This window comes from Rhagoletis zephyria, unplaced genomic scaffold (assembly GCF_001687245.7).
Source record: "Rhagoletis zephyria isolate East Lansing unplaced genomic scaffold, Rhagoletis_zephyria_1.1 Rzeph_scaffold_00848, whole genome shotgun sequence".
In the NCBI taxonomy this organism is placed as follows: Eukaryota; Metazoa; Arthropoda; class Insecta; order Diptera; family Tephritidae; genus Rhagoletis; species Rhagoletis zephyria.
Genome location: NW_016157932.1, coordinates 152978 through 167069, shown reverse-complemented (window position 1 = coordinate 167069; position 14092 = coordinate 152978). Strand labels below are relative to the sequence as shown.

The 14092-nt window shown below is 33.2% G+C and overlaps 1 protein-coding gene and 1 long non-coding RNA gene across 6 annotated transcripts in view; one reads left to right on the top strand and one right to left on the bottom strand.

The window, feature by feature from the left end:
* LOC108361783 (uncharacterized) overlaps window positions 1-5802 on the bottom strand; it is an 18535-nt gene extending 12733 nt beyond the window's left edge. Inside the window, exon 1 of the long non-coding RNA XR_001847364.1 lies at window positions 5792-5802. This is a non-coding gene — a long non-coding RNA (uncharacterized LOC108361783). The remainder of the gene's footprint in view (window positions 1-5791) is intronic.
* The window catches only part of slgA (proline dehydrogenase slgA), a 156166-nt gene that overhangs the window by 5167 nt on the left and 136907 nt on the right, over window positions 1-14092 (top strand). The gene's annotated exons all lie outside the window — the stretch shown is intronic.

Sequence of the window (14092 nt, the reverse complement as noted above, 5' to 3'; positions counted from 1 at the left end):
AAAAAAAACTTTTTAATATACAACGCTTTTATAAATGGACTAAAAAGTAGAAAATAATACTTCTCAGTCCCATAGAATTTGTTTTGATAACTTTTGATTTTGAAATTTTAGCAAAAGTCATTATAAACAATCTATGAAATTGAAAATGAAAAGCGTGGGGCGCATGTAATACACTTGAATTGATATGAAAAGTAATATATGTATGTATGTATGTGGGTATATGAATAACGACCGCTTAAAATCGATTTCAAAGTTCTACTTTCGCTGTAGAAATTTTAGGTCTACGTTATGTAGTTTGACTATTGTCAATTAAATCGAATGCTTTGTATTGCATGCGCTCCACGTTTTTCATTTTCAATTTCATAGATTGTTTATAATGACTTTTGCTAAAATTTCAAAATCAAAAGTTATCAAAACAAATTCTATGGGACTGAGAAGTATTATTTTCTACNTAATCTTTCTATTGTTCGGATTCTTAACTTGTTCCTCGATAAATTTTCGTGGACTCCAGTTACAACTCGTGGATTCCCATATTTTTTTCACGCCAACGTAGACCCCGTCGAGTCTCCCGTGGACCCCTGGGGGTCCACTGGACCACTTTGGGAATCACCGATATAGACAAATGTATACATAAATGATCAGAATGAAAAAAGAAATCGATTAAGCGGCGGCTGTCTGTCCGTCCGTCTGGGCACACGATAACTCGAGTAAGATCAATTCGGTAACCGTTCGAGCGATTTGTACCAAACTAGGAACGATTATTGTGCTTGCCACATAAAAGCAAAACGCTGAAAATTATTGAAATCGGACTAAAATTACACCCACTTTTTATATAACGGTAAATTTCAGAAATGCTTCAAACTTCGATATTTCGAAATTTAAGGACGCTAACTTACACAAAATTGATACTAACAACATTCCCTTGAAAACAAGTAATATTATTATGGAATTTCGTGGAATGGGCGTGATGCCGCTCACATATAACTATACAGGTTTATCGAAGATGTTTGAAATAGGGATAAAACCACCCCTGCTATAAAAACTATATTTAGTAATTGCGCCGAGTATCTAATGATCAGCTCCGCCCGAACTAAGACTTTTTTACTTGTTTATTTCAGACTTATGACAAAATACATTTTTATAAATATTTGAGATTATCCGTTATTGGATTATGCATGTGAATATTTAGCCTGTACCAAGCAGAGTTGACAACCGTCCGGTTTTCACCCGGAAAGTCCGGTTTTTTAGAGCTTTGTCCGTGTCCGTTTTGACGGCACATCCGGACATCAAAATGTCCGATTTTTGAGGGTCCGGGTAATTAAATGATTAATATTTCAGTTTATAAAAATTTTTCGACATATTTTGACACAATTTTATCTCCTTTATCTATACATTACTGATGTTGTTATGGGCCAAAAACAGACAGATAACAGATTTAACTGCACATGTACACGACTAAACACCTATCTTGATCGAGATTCGCAGTGTTGCCAGGTCTTCGGCATGAGAAAACGTCCATCTTGGTCTGAAAAAACGTCATTTCCTATCCAAAAACGTCTTTTTCAAATGAATGTACAAAAAATTGTTCTTATTAAACTTTTATTGTATACAAAGGTACATATCGAGCCCTAACCGCCAAAATAACGTAAGCGACATTTTTTCCAAAATTTTATTTTTGATGCAGAAATATTCCTAAAGCATTTAGATGCATTTCTGCATCAAAAAGAAAATTTTGAAAAAAACCGTTATTTTGGCGGTTCGGGCTCGATATGTACGTAAGGTATATTAAAATGTCATTTCGACAGAGCACATTTAAAATTCATTGTAAACTGGTTTGAGATCGTTAATATAAAAATCATTTTATAAATACACTTGTGATCAGCTGATTAAGTCATCAACATTTTGATCGATTTTGGCTGTTTCTCTTTCGTTTATTTAATGTTTATTATTTTTCCATAAAAGCCAAGCTGATTAACAAACAAAATATAAATCCACAAAAATTGTGCAAAAATTATAAACAATCTGCAAATTTTCAGCTAGATTTTCAACTTTTTGTTCAGATTTTTTAGATTTTTTTTTTTTGAGTATGCAGTTTGATAGCCCATTAAATTTCAGGGCAATAATGTGGAAGTTTAAAGGGGCTAAATAATCGCGTTGATTTTTAATAATTTTTTTTTCTTGTAGACATTTGGTTAGGGGCTCAGTTGTGGAAAATGCTAAATTACGTTCTGCTAAGAAGGAACATAGCAATAGGTCCATTCAATATCAAAAAATTTTACTAGCAGGAATTTGCAGGAGTCATAAAGTAAGGTTATGTTTCAAATTCAAATGTAAACAACTGTTTAAGAGGATGATTTGATGAAACATAATTAGTGAAATGAAAATATGGATGAAAATTTTAAATCTATTGTATTTTTTTTTTATTTTATGACGATGGGAACTATTCCCAATTAAAAAGAAAATTGCGCGCCAAAACTTAACCGTCAGAAAGTGTCAAAGTGGCTTAAGTTGCAAGTTTTTACTAGTTTTGCGTTCAATAACTTTTTCAGAAAATTTTCTCTAGCTCTCAATTTTACTCTCTATTTTTCTTTTATGCTCTCGCTGCAAGTACTTACTGGAAAAGTTATTGAATGGACCTAATATTTCACTCTTTTTTGCATTCATTACATTTTCAATGAAGTCTTAAAAAAGTCGCCTACTTTTTTCTGCCGTTTTATGCTGCACAGCTTTTTTGATGCTTTTGCGAGCGTGCCTGCTGCAATAGATCGGCTCTTCCTGATTTGGCTTTTAATGTGCAATTGCAAACATTACAGCAGCCCTCGTAACCTCAAGTGTTTACACAACCAGCCTTTGAACACGGGATCCTTAGTCCAAGAATCAATCTTTTGAAGCAGCTGCAGCAAAACACAAAGATTGTAAAGATTTATTAAGAAAATAATTCAAAATCAGTTCTACTTATAAGATTTAGTAACAAAGAAAAATTACTGGGAAGTTAAAAAACGTCATTTTTTACACAAAAAACGTCCAAACGTCAACAGGATACAGAAAACGTCCAAATGACCTTAAAAACGTCAACCTGGCAACGCTGATTGGTCGATATACCGCTTTTTAATCCCGTTTGACAATGTGATTTCACTTATTTGACGACAAATTCCATTGAATTTCACATAGTCTTTAGTCGCTTCGACTACCATTGTTCCCTTTTTGTATCGCTGATTTTTTTTCTTTACGTTGATCATTCCCTCTTCGCAAATCTTGACAGCCGCAGTAGTTACTTAGCTGTATTAAACAAGGTGTGATTGACAACACAATTAGGTTCTCTTTCTCTCATCATAAAATACCCTAAAATTCTCAACATATTCTTAAAAAACATTTTCGAATGACTTCCCGCACTAACAAATTTTTATCTCTGCTATTTTTTTTAACCAATTTTAAGTTTTTATATGACTTTGTAAGTCCTTTTTCAGACACGTCAAGTCTTGAAAGCAATTGTGTTTTCTATTTGCTTCCACACGCGTCAACTTTAATTGAATTCAAGTCCTTGGTTCTTAAATGGGAAGCAACGAAAAGATCAAAAGAGAACAAGAAAACTTGAAACGAATTGACGGTACGGAGGTATCTGTACTCTTCCCCTCTCTTCCCACCTCCTTCACCAACGAACGAGCAGACTTGAAAGCAAGACTTGACGTGTCTGAAAGGGGACTAATGAAAAATATTTGTACTATTTAAAGAAATAATAAGTTTTGTGAGCATATTGCAAATATCGATGGTCCTATGCAATAACGACATAACTCAAAATTTCATATTTTTCAGTAGAGCCAATTAAAGATTTTGTGTTTCGTAATTTAGCAATAATATGTCTTGGAACATAATTATTCCGGATTATTTGCAGTCATTCTGTTAGGAAAATTTGTAAGCTTCCAAATTATGACTTTTTCTAAAGATGTAGTAAGTGCTGGACGGCAAAAATACGAAATAAGTAACAACCCTAAGTAAGTAAACGCAGAAAACTCCATTTTTATTGCTGAACAACGGCACAAAACGAAAAGTGTCGTTGTTGCCCTTAAAAGAATTACTAATTGTCTTACTCAAACTAAATATGTAATGAACAACGGCACAATATGAAAAGTGTCGTTATTTCACATTGAAGCATCACTAATGTGGCAATATTCAGTAGTAAGGGTTGGCAACTTCGGTTTTGTGACAAATGGCAAAACTGCGCCTCTGCCGGATTCGTAACAACTAGCCATATGTCGATTTGCCACAGAAAAATATGATTAGCCCGCTATACAACTCAAAAACATGAAATGTTGAGTTGTGTCGTTATTGCAGAGGACCATCGATATATATTTATTATTCTTTCCAATTCAACCACATTTTTTGTAAAAATTTTAAAAGAAAATAGTCTCTTTTATTCACTACTTTGAAAATAGTGTAAAACTAGGTACCATTTATAAAAATCTATAGAAAATTTCGGAAGTTATGATTTTTCCAAAATCACTTCGATAAATTTCACAGCAAATTTTAATCAGTTGGATTGGATTCACTTTCGAGGTTTCAATAGATTGTCTAGTTCACCTTCAAATGACCTCAATATGACCTCGTGAGACCAAAATGACCCGGATTCGGGTTCAACGACCCCAAAACTTATATATTCATAGGAAAATTTTTGGGAGACTGGTCGGAAAATGAAAATGGTGACTTAGTACCGAATTATTATTTTTTTTTATAAGTGCCACATAACCTTCGATTCTACATAAAAACGCCACACTTTTCACATCTTAAAAATTACTTTAGCTCTTTACCATTTTTGGGCAGAGCCGCATGCGTTTTGACGTGGAAAGACCTATATAAATCCTATGTGCATGATTGTGTTTTTCATCCGAAAGCATTTTATGAATAATAGATACATGTAGCGCGGGATTTCTGTTATAACTATAGTATAAAACGGGATTTAGGTTATATTTGGACGGGATTTTATTAACCCAGTTACTGGCAACACTGGTCTGAAATTGCAGAGGTAAAATTCTACTCCCTTCTCTCTCCCGTCTATAAAAAGCCGACTTCAGACATCCGGTGTGCAGCCGGATAACACCAAAAGTTTTATAATAGTTTACTTGCGCAAAACTGAAGAGAAAATACTCTTTCATTTTGCTCTATAAAATAGTCTATTAAAATCTTATAAGACCAAAAGGGCTCCAACGGGCGGAACTTGGTAGTGTAAACTGTTGATCTATAGTTAGTTGTAAATTGTATGTTGTACTATAAGAATAGTAGTCTACAAAATGAGTTCATAAAATATTTAAATATTTTAAGCAAGGAATGAAACCGAAACCGTAACCGTTTAAAACCGTTTCGTTTTTAAAAACCGAAACCGTAACCGTTATCGTGACCTGAAAAGGAACGAAACCGAAACCGTTTCAAGCACAGGTTTCAGTCGGTTTCCAGAAACTTATAAAAATCAGCTGCAGGATCTAGCAACCAAATTTGTTTTATTCAGTAGCATAACTGTGGCGTTCCACAAAATTTGACTTGTATGACAAATTTGTTGTCTAGTATGTGGGTAGCCTTACTTTTAAGTCTTATATATCGTCACTTATAGCAACACTGATAAATGTGTAAAAAGGTAGCAGTGCTGCCGCTGTCACTTCAGATGACGAGTCTGATGATTTTGAGTTAATGCAGTCTCAGTTAGACGCGAATCGTAACTCTGATTATCTTAGTGGACCGGAAAACTCTGAAATTATCCGTCCTCCCTTAGTGGCCTTTGCTAATCAAAGACGGCAAGAACGAAGTATTGATGTTCTACAATATTGGAAACAAATCAGTCTTTGCGGAAACCGCACTTAGCTCAGTTAGCTAAAATAGTTTTAGCTGTTCCTGCAACGCAGGTCAGTGTTCCAAGGCTGCTTTCTAGCCTAAAATTCATTATGCCACCTACGAGAGCCAATTTAAGTAGTAATGTAGTGGATTCGATTTCATTGATAAGAACTAATCAATTTATGGGCTATAAATATTTAAATAAATTTATTAGCTCTTGCGAGTAAGATGTGACTCTTTTTAATCAAACGATTATTATTATATATCAACAAAAATTCTGTGAAATCACTCTTACTTATGTCGTCGTTTAAAGTACAAAACCGCGTATGTGAGGTGCATTTACATCTGTTCATAAGCCGTATGAATTTCCCTATAAAAGATGCACCAACTCTATGAAGAAATGAATGAAAGCGATATATGTATATTTAACAATTTTTCCTTATATACTTGACAAGTATTTTTTCGTAAATAACAAACAAAAAAATTTCATTTTGGCCTAACTTTGAAATTAGAAGCTTATTTTTGTTAATGTGCTTTAAAAAGGACATACTGCCAATAAAGCCTTGCGGTTTGCCATTTCTTCAAATATGTAATGCTTCCATTCAAACAGCTTTGTGGATAAACAGTTCTTTGTTCAGAAATTGCTTGTTTACGTTTTTTGTCTTTCATATTAAAAACATTTGGCATAAGTTGAAATCATAGGGATGCCGTTTTCTTTCGTTTCTCAATGGATTTTATACTTGAAAAGGCACCAAAATATGTATGCAATACTTTTACATATCGTCATTTAAAGTACAAAACCGCGCATCAAGAAAACGCAAAACCTTGTAGGTGTGGTTGCCTAAATTTTATAGGAGAGAGTAAAAATTGTCATAATTCAAAACGGTTCTCTCTTTTAAACTTAATTATCTCTTCTTATGTCTAAATATCGAAATTTTAGTATAAATGATTAAGGGCTTGATGATAGGAGCTTCCGGTGAGCAAATATCTTTTTTGGCACAAATGTCGGTTACGGGGTTTTGCAGAACCACGTTACGCGCTTTTGTACTTTAAACGACGATATACTTACACAATATGTTAGTGTTTGGCCTATCTTCTCCTCCGATATGGGGCGTGCGCCTTGATTTTGTCATACAAAGTGGAAGGGCAGTTTTACGCCGACTCCGAACGGCAATTGTATTTTTATGAGAAGCTGTTTTCATGACAGAATACACTCGGAGGTTTACTATTACCAACAGAGGGGACCGCGAACATCGGAGTGTATATATGTAATACAAAAAAGAATGAGAGGTACTATAAGAAAATGTACCCAAATTCAGGAGCAAATGAAAAAATGCTCATTGAAAATAACTCACATGTACAAATTAAAAAATATAACTTAAGCGGTTACAGCGCTAAACAAAAGGAAGAGTTAGAAAAACTAGCAATGCGGAAGGAAAGATAAGACCATCAAATGTTTGTTTGTTTCGTTAATTCTCCTAACCTTTTAAGATATGACACTCTATTCTTTGCATTAGTTTGCAAATATACACTTATTGTTCTACGATGGCAAACATTTTCGTGGGATGTTTTTCTTTAATTTCGAATTGAAAATACATTACGATCTTATTGTACCGAAACAAGTGTGGTATCCCTGCATTTTGAAAAAGCCAGAAAGAAGCATCAACTGCATGAAAAAATTTTGTCTTATATGTATATTTGGCAAGTCTTTTTGTAAACAACAAAAAATACACATTTTCATCATGATGCAATAAAGAAGGTGATGTACGTAGTGACCGCTCGCTTCGCTACTGCCTTATCTCAACGTTGTATTTTGGAAGTAGAAGAAAAAGGGGAAGAAAGTAAGGCCGTTTTGGGGGAAAAATTATTAAAAAAGAATTAAATTTCATACTTTCTTAAAAAATATTCTTATTTTTTTATATTATCGCAATGTAATAGTATATAAATAATAATACGATAAAATACAATTTTTTCTGGTTTATTAAAAATAAGGGCACGTTTATTAGTCTCTTACCTTACCAGATATATAATCCAAATAGGATTAATATTGACGAAGAACAGTTTTACTGATATAACGAACCGATTTGCCTTCATTAAATTCGGTAATGTTGCTTTTATTAAAAAATATGTACATACATCTTCTTACATTAAACGAGCCGTTCTCGGAAACGGCTCCAACGATTTTGCTGAAATTTTGTACACAGATAATTGAGGGATTCACAACGGTGTCGTATTTATGTCGTAAACTTTAAAAGCTTAAATAAATGTCTAGAGATCTTGAAACCACAACCAACAAATTTTTTAACACTGCGAAAATGCATAATAGTACTTTGACGGTACTTTGCGATCCCCCGTAATATATTTTTTAGGCGTTTAAAGTTTACTACATACAACAATACTACACTTACGACACCGTTGTGAATATTCCAAATATTTTGAATTTTGAGGTTATCTGAATGGGCAATATCTCCGAGAAGACTCGTATAAGGTTGCCACCTATTCGAAATTAGTTACAAATTAATTAGAACATCACAATATGGGTACCAAATGGAAGGTATTTTAAAGATCCCTAATTCAAATATTTTTAATAGGGTTGCCACCTATTTTTAATCGCATATTTAATTTTTTGGTTCGAAAAAAAGGTAAAATATAACTATTCATGGGTACCAAGAGAAACCCCTTGAAACCACAACCAACAAATTTTTTAACACTGCGAAAATTCATATTATTACTTTGACGGTACTTTGCGATCCCCCGTAATATATTTTTTAGGCGTTTAAAGTTTACTACATACAACAATACGACACTTACGACACCGTTGTGAATACCCCAAATATTTTGAATTTTGAGGTTATCTGAATGGGCAATATCTCCGAGAAGACTCGTATAAGGTTGCCACCTATTCGAAATTAGTTACAAATTAATTAGAACATCACAATATGGGTACCAAATGGAAGGTATTTTAAAGATCCCTAATTCAAATATTTTTAATAGGGTTGCCACCTATTTTTAATCGCATATTTAATTTTTTGGTTCGAAAAAAAGGTAAAATATAACTATTCATGGGTACCAAGAGAAACCCCTTGAAACCACAACCAACAAATTTTTTAACACTGCGAAAATTCATATTATTACTTTGACGGTACTTTGCGATCCCCCGTAATATATTTTTTAGGCGTTTAAAGTTTACTACATACAACAATACGACACTTACGACACCGTTTTGAATATTTTGAATTTTGAGGTTATCTGAATAGGCAATATCTCCGAGAAGACTCGTATAAGGTTGCTACCTATTCGAAATTAGTTACAAATTAATTAGAACATCACAATATGGGTACCAAATTGAAGGTATTTTAAAGATCCCTAATTCAAAAATATTTTTAATAGGGTTGCCACCTATTTTTAATCGCATATTTAATGTTTTGTTTAGAAAAAAAGGTAAAATATTACTATTCATGGGTACCAAGAGAAGGTTCTTAAACAATGCTTTCTCTATATACAAAATGTTATCCCTTAGAATTTATCTAAAACATCGCAATATGGATATCAAATGAAAGGTGTTGTTGAGAACTATGGTCAGAAAACATTTTCTGCCAGGATTGCCACGCTTCTATGCAATACACATTTTTATTTTGTTAATTTCAATCAGAATTTTTACAAGCTTTTGTTTAACTTGGTCATCCCGCGGAAATCGCGGAAATTTCCAATCGATTTTATACTTTCTTAAAAATATTTTGCTTGCATAATCTTCTGTTCTCTTTCATTGCAAGTTGAATTGTTTTAATATCTATTGCAAAATTTTGTACATAAAATAAAATAAAACTTTTTAATATACAACGCTTTTATAAATGGACTAAAAATTATAAAATAATTTTTCTTAGTCCCATAAAATTTGTATATGTAACTTTTGATTTTAAAATTTTAGCAGAAGTCATTATAAACCATTTATGAGATTGAAAATGAAAAGCGTGGGGCGCATGTAATAGACATGAATTGATATGAAGGGGAATATATGTATGTATGAATGTGGGTATATGAATAACGACCTCTTAAAATCGATCTCAAATTTGTACTTTCTCTGTAGAAATTTTAGGTCTATGTTATGGAGTTTGATTATTGTCAATTAAATGTAATGCTTTGTACTGCATACGCTTCACGTTTTTCGTTTTCAATCTCATAAATGGCTTATAATGACTTTTGCTAAAATTTCAAAATCAACAACGGGCCCTCAGCTTAGATGAAAATGCTTCAGTTTAAGATGTACTTTACATATAAAGAACTTTTCTATTTAAAGCAACAAAATAAAATCTTTATAAGAGCTGTTTTCATTATAAAGGTTTGCTCAAGCAGCAGCGGTATGGTACCGCGCGGTGTAACTCCATATGGCATATTTGCTCATGTATAGATATACATATATACATTTGTATATATGTAGTTAACTTACATACATACCCAGTAGAATTTATATGCATACAACATCGCTGTTGGTGGCATGGGCTTGCTCCTGTGTATACATGTGTGTGTATAAATTTGAAAATAATTTGTATGAATCTTCACATATACAACAAACATACAACCTAAATGTATACTATGCACTTAGCTTTAAATTTTAACATTTTCGCAGCTCCCTATGTTTATCTACATCCAAAGCAGGGATCACAAGATTTGTACATTTTAACAGTTACAGAGTGGTGTTGTTTGAAAGTTGTTATTGAGCTAAACTCATTATTTCTAGACAACACCACTCACACCGATTTTTTCTGATTATGCTCCTAATTCGTGACACATTGGGCGCGTTCATATTGTCTAACCGTAGACTGTTTGTCCTAGAAACGCACTGTTGAGTAGTTCCGCTCAGTTCAACAGTTGCCAACTTTCCGCCATTTTTCAATCGTACAATGTTTTCACTGCCTGGACTTAACGTGTTTTGCTCAGCCTAAACAGATGATCGAAAAGATTAATAAAAATATTATGTCCTGGTTATATAAAATAAAACTAAAAAGTTCAAAATAAAATAATGTAAAAAAAATATTTTATAAAAACAAGATTTTATTTAACATGAACAATCAAAGGAATTAAATAAAGTAGTGTAACAAAAGATTTTTTAGCAAGAAAATTTTGTAAAAACTGCACTAAAATGAATAAAATAAAATAAGTTAAGGTCTCGTTAAAGTTACTAAAAGCCATTTAGTGAAAGGAGTTACTCAAACTCTAATGAAAATTAATAACAATTTGTACTACTTTACTTCGTTTTTAAAAAAGCTTGTCGGCGAATTCATCGTACATGCATAATTGGTTAGGTATGTATACCCTGTGGGGAAACGAACTAGTGCGGTACTGGTTCGGTTCTAGTGCGTTTGGAACCATGACTAGTACGCGTTCATTCTCTTTTGCATGCTAGCGACTGGCGAATTTAACATTGCGATGTCCTAGGAAGTGTCAATTGTCCCCCGTTGCATCCCTTTGGCTCTAGTTCCGAACCAGTTCCAAATTCGACAGATGAGATCTAGTTCGTTCTGCATCCCCTTTTCTTTAGTTCCAAACCAGTTCCTAATTCGACAGATGAGATCTAGTTCGATCTGCATCCATTTTTTATAGTTACATTATTTTATTTTATATATACACAGTACATATACGCTCAAGGTATGTACCAATCATTCCAGCTTATTTCGGAATAGGGTTGCCACCTAAATTTTGGAGTAAGAAATTTACTTAATAGATATCGAAATCAATTTTTTTTCCAAAATATTATTTAAAGGTATCCAGATCTTGAAAAATTTAAAAAGTACCGGGGCAAAGCTCGGTTAACCTGGTACTATAACTTAAAGTGCGGTTAGACGTGTCAGTGCAAACGCTGATATGAAGTATTTGAATATTAAAGCATTAGATATTTTGTGATTGTTTTGTGCTCATTTTAGCTAATTTTTCAATGCAGTAATTTTATTATAAGCATAAAATGTCTGGCCACGAAGTTGAAAGTGAAATTTTCTGAAAATTCTTTGTTACTTGTATTTAGTTGCGTTCCCCAACTCGCCATAAGTTGCAAGATTTTACTAGATTTATATTAATGTTTTAATTTCTTATCGAGGTATTTTATGCGGAAATGCATACGACTTCTAAAAAAGAGCTTCTTTAAGTCAGAACTCAGACCATTTGACTCGCTCAATTGCATCAAACGGTGCAGATATTTCGGGCAGGTTTCCACCAGAGTTGGATTCATGGTATTGAATACCACCTCAAGTTCTTTTATTTTTGTTAAAACATCACTTGAGGGTTTATTAGAGCACCCTTTGAAACTTGGTCCACCCAAGTGTAGGAACGCTCGTTACTTACATACTCTGAGAGGCCCAGTTTCTTGACTATATAGCCAGCGACATACTCCAGCGCATGAAATCTGTAGAAAAAAGTGCATTCCTGATATAAATGATCGTTTTTATACGGGTTTCCTAAATAAATAAAAAAAAAAGACAAATATCATTTCAAGTCTGTAGTACTTACAAGCAAAACAGCTAAGCAATGCTAAAATTCACTCAATACGTTTTATTGTTATGAAATGCCCAGTATAAACTTACTTGGAGGTATTTAAAAAGATTCACTCGCACTCGGGCGATGCAGCACTTGGGCAGGAACAAAACGGACTAACGCAGGGCGATGTAGCACTTGGGCAGGGACACCACAAAACTCATTCGCGCTCGGGCTGTGCTGCACTGGGGCATGAACACAACATAAACGTAACTGTAAAGCTACTTATGTTTCTGTGAATAGAAAAGGTACACTGTACTAAGAGATATATTTATTAAGAATAAGGATTATAACATTTACAATTCACATCGATGACACGAATATGAAAAAGCATCATAATGAAGTAGTGACAGTATTCGCTCTACTATTCGAAAATTCTCAATGGCGATACACGTTCTAGCAGTAAACAGGTGGATTTGACGAGTTATGCACATTCTATTGCGTTTGCACATTTGCATTGGCAAGTATTATTTATTAAATATAAAGCATAAATGTGTAATGTTTGTATAACGTATATTCACATAGTGAGTTTAGAAAAATCTATACAAAATTTTTTTGATTTTTTATTATTTAATAATTTATGCACAAGTTCACGATGAAACAATTGACGCTTTGAAAGGCGGAGTTGCCGCTTTCCTCCTTTTCTATGGGTTTTATATTAAAAAAGGCATAAAATGGGAAAAAAGCTCCTTGGTATCTCTGCATCTGTTAAACTTTTTATGGAAGATGTATGAAAATCCAACTCGCTATAATTTAATATGCTTAACAGAATCACAACAGTATGGCTGACTTCCAAAACGTCAATTGCTTTGCATACGTACAAAGTATAACGTTCAATAACGCCGAACTACAAAATGTTGACGATGTATACTTTTCCAAAACGCATCCGAAAATTTATCGAAACGCATCGCTAGCGCAATCAGCGCATCAGAAACAAAGTTTATGCTTCGTTTGTTATTGGTTACCATTGGTGTTTTAAAAATGGAAAATTCATAAAAATTGTTCATTGGTATATTGAATATTTAAAATATGCAATGTATATGGTTGCAATGTGTCGCAACTCTGCATATACAAACAGTTTGAATACCGCAGTATAACAGTTTCCAAACATTGTATTGATACGTTTTGGAAGCCAGCCTATGTTTACAGTATCTCCCCATAATTTTTCATAGGAAAAAATTTATTATATGCATCTGAAAGGCTATGATGGTACTCCGATCCAAGAAATTAATTACTCGTACTTAGTAACAAATTATTTATTAGTTCAAAAGTTAATAATTAAATTAATTAGAATGTTAATATTTAAAAGAAACACTGATGTTGTACTCATAACGCGTCGTGGCACACACTCGTTCCGCTGTCTCGCAACCAACCAACTTAACTGAAGAAAAAGGGTTGCCAACCTTACACATCCCACTCGATATCATTGAATTCCTCATTAGAACATGTAGTCCCTCTATTTTAGCGTATCAACAGTTCATATGGCTTCATACCATGTCAATGCACCATCTATTTAAGAATGGTTCTCTTTTTTATAAAGCAATCGCATTTCTGGCTAGTATATTTCAGGACGAATGGATCTGACAATTTTATTTCAACATAGATTGATTAAAAGAAAAATACTGATAATAAAATAATGTAAAAAAAATATTTTTTAAAAACAAGCTTTTATTTAACATGTACAATCAAAGGAATAAAATAAAGTAATGTAACAAACGATTTTTTAGAAAGAAATTTTCTGAAAACG